Here is a 3,710-nt window from a genome sequence, read left to right on the forward strand (position 1 = left end):
GGTCTAGTGAATGGATATCCCTCTTGCTAACTGAGTCTAAGACTCTGCCTTCTTGCTGGTGCAATTTCCAGGGAGGAAGTCCTGCCTCTATAGCTATAATCCATCGGTCATTCAGGAATTTTATTGAGCACCTACTATATGACTGTACTAACACCAGGGACATGGCAATGAACCAGACAAATAAAGCTTAGATCTATTTCTTGATGTTTATATCTGGTAGAAGAAAATAAATAATTAAAAAGTAGATCAATAAAAGAGATAATTTTAGACATCGATGAAAGCTAAAAATAAAATTAAATGGCTTGATTTATCAGAGAGAGGTAAACGTCTCTCTGGGACTACTTTAGATTGAGTGGTCACAAAGGGGTCTTTGTCTAGGTGACATTTAAGCCATGATCTAGCTAACAGGGGGTCAGCCAGGTGAAGATCTGGGGAAGAACCTTCGAGGAAGCAGGAATAGTTAGTGCAAAGGCCCTCGTACAGCTGTGTTCTCAGAACAGAGTGAAGATTGCGACTGGAGTTAATGAGAAGGCAGCGAGTGACAGGAATTGAGATCAGAGAGAGAAGCAGAGGCCAGACCGGGTAGGGCCTTGTACACCATGATAAAGGGTCTGGATATTATTCTAGATGCAATGGAAAACCATTGGAGGGGTTTAACATGGAAGCGATGTGATCGAATTTGTTTTTAAAGGAAGACTTTGGCTGCAGGAGGATGAGGAATGAACTATAGAGGCCAAGAGTGGGGGAGATACAGGGGCGTAACGTGGAAGTACTTGTGAAGATAGTTGAGTGGGTGGATTTGTGATATATTTTGGAGAGAAATGACAGGACTGCTGATGGATTGGATGCAGGAGATGAGGGAAAAGAGGAAACAGGTTGACTTACAGATCATGATCTTGAGCCCCTCGGTGGACAGGATGTGGTTTCCTGAAATGAGGGCAGGTTTTGTTGGGGGGGGGGGTAAGCATTGTCTTTGAGATACCCTTGAACTTCTTACTGGTGCCTTCTAATCCCCATTCCCCCCACCATGGTGATCACTTACTATCTGGCAGCTTCAAACAGTATGTGACTTTAGGCTTCTGGTTCCTTTGCTGTGCGCTGTGTGTGTATCCCACACTCCATTCTCTCATCACTAGAGATGTCTGCTGTTGCCAGGCTGCCAAGCTTTGTTGGTTACCGTGACTCTAGGTCACCGTCTTCTCTATGCCCCAACCATGCACAAATGGTTAGGTGTGTTTCCCCAACTGGTAGAGGCATCTGAGTGCAGGTTCCAGGCCTTGGCCTCCTTGTTTGTAAAGTGAATTGGATTAATTTTGAAAGTAGGGTGCCTAGACCAGCAGCATCAACATTACCTGGGAATTTGTAAGACACACAAAGTTTCAAGCCCCACCCATACTCATAGAATCAGAACCTCGCAGGGTGGGGCCCAGAAGTCTGTTTCAACAAGCCCTGCGGGTGAATCTCAAAACTCAGGCCAAGGTTTGAGAGCCACTGAAGTAGGAGCTCTTTAAGCTCCCTTCCAGTGCTGACGTTCTATGAATCCATTATCCTTCCATCTGACCTATATGACTTAAATGATGTTTTAAATTCTGTAATCATGTCTCAAGGTTATGCACAGTTCAGACATGTGAAAGCAAATCCTGAGACAACACATTGCTCATAGATTATTTATGTAGTTTCCCCAAACATTTATTTAAATTCATCATCCTCCAGCCGTAATACTTCTAAAGAAACTTTAATTTAAAAAAATCACCCTGAGATTTATCACAGTGGAGTTGTACATCATTTTAGTGAATGGTTGAAAACTGCTGAACAGGTGTAATAATGCCTTTGGGATTAAATAATTGTAACAGAATTACATCTTCATAACGATAGCAAGGGGAGGTGGCACCTCTCACTGCTCTGTCACAGTTGATTTTAGAAGGGCCATAAGAATTGGATCTAGTCGAAACCACTATTTACCACCTACTGTTTGGGATGCTGAAAAATCTTTTACTTCAAAATTATTTTTTAAATAATATTTTATTTTATTTATTTATTTATTTTAAAATGTATCTTTATTGATCTCAGGGAGAGGAAAGGAGAGGGAGAGGGAGAGAGAGATAGAAACATCAATGATGAGAGAGTCATTGATTGAGCCCACAACCCAGGCATGTGCCCTGACCAGGAATCGAACCCCGATCGCCTGGATCCTAGGTCAATGCTCAACTGCAGAGCCACGCCCGGCAGGGCTACAATCTTTTTAAAATATTATTTAAGCCCGGCCGGGCGTGGCTCAGCGGTTGAGCATCGACCTAGGATCCAGGCGATCAGGGTTTGATTCCCGGTCAGGGCACATGCCCGGGTTGAGGGCTCGATCCCCAATGACTCTCTCATCATTGGTGTTTCTATCTCTCTCTCCCTCTCCTTTCCTCTCTCTGAAATCAATAAAGATATATAAAAAATAAAAATAAAAATAAATAAAAAGATTGTAAATATCTTCCAGGTTAACTGAGAAAAATTCACTAAATGGCTGTACTTCCCTGCATGGGCTAAGGGTAAAAAAAATAGACAAGGGACTCATATTTAAAACAATGTGTGCAAAGAGCTGAATTTCAGTAAACAAATGTGTTTGGATTTCCCATTTTAGGCCCCTGTGTTCTTGGTGAATATAAAAATAGGTCCTGCCTTTCTAAATCATGAGTCCAACACCTGGAAAGACAGCTTAAAGGTAGATCTCAGGTGTCCTTATAGTTCATTCCTTTTGTCTTTAGAACAGTCAACTGGACCATTTAATTGTATGAATTTCTAAAAGAAATGTAACAAGATTTTAAGTGTGTGTTCTAGTTGATGCTTACACTGAAAGAAAATGAAATACTCACATATGCTATAGAATATAAGCCAAAGGGGTTTCGCAGTTAATTGAAGCCTCTGAGTAAAATGAAGATTACCTGTGTTTTATGTCTGCCACTGATGAGAAAACGAGAGATTGGTGTGATGCACTCATTGGTTTGCAAATCTAAAGGTGTGTAGAGAGTGTCACAAATCACCTTGATGTCCCTGAGAAGGAGATTTTACCTTTGAAGCTCCGATTAATAAAAAAGATATTTAGCTAGATAGCTCTTGGTTGCCGATGCATCTGTGTGTTCTGACACAGAGCAGCCCCTTCATTTCAGGGCTGGAATAACTTACACTCATGAAACCGGCTCAGGATTCATTGTCTTTAGATTAGTATATGTAAAGCATCTCAGTTGGAGGCAGTAAAGAATGGAAACAAATCACACTACACCTGGTTTGAAGATCTGTTCTCATTTGTAAGGGTTATATGAATTTGATATAGGAATATCAGATCATCTTTCCCTGAGCACAAAATCTGTTTATGGCTTATCCAGAAAAGGAGTGGCAGAGATACAGTTAGATGTATTCATCTCCTGCTACGTACTCCTCTGAGGTTAGCCTGGTCCCTGCCCAACTCTGCAGCTTCTTTCTTATCTGAGAGTGGGGAGGAATTGGGAAGGGGTGGTCCGGGTGATGGCAGCAGGAACAAAAGGACTTGAGCAAAAAGCCCAACCAGACCCCTCAAATCCACTTCTACTAGCATACACAGTCCTGAAGAACTGACTGAAAAGAATTCGGGGAACAACAAAACATCACACACCCTGCCTTGTCCTCAGTGAGGGAAACTGAAGGAGGAGCTCATCTGTCTTGGAAAGACAAAAATCAAAACAAAA

Source organism: Miniopterus schreibersii (genome assembly GCF_964146895.1).
Source record: "Miniopterus schreibersii genome assembly, chromosome: 3".
Lineage (NCBI taxonomy): Eukaryota > Metazoa > Chordata > Mammalia > Chiroptera > Miniopteridae > Miniopterus > Miniopterus schreibersii.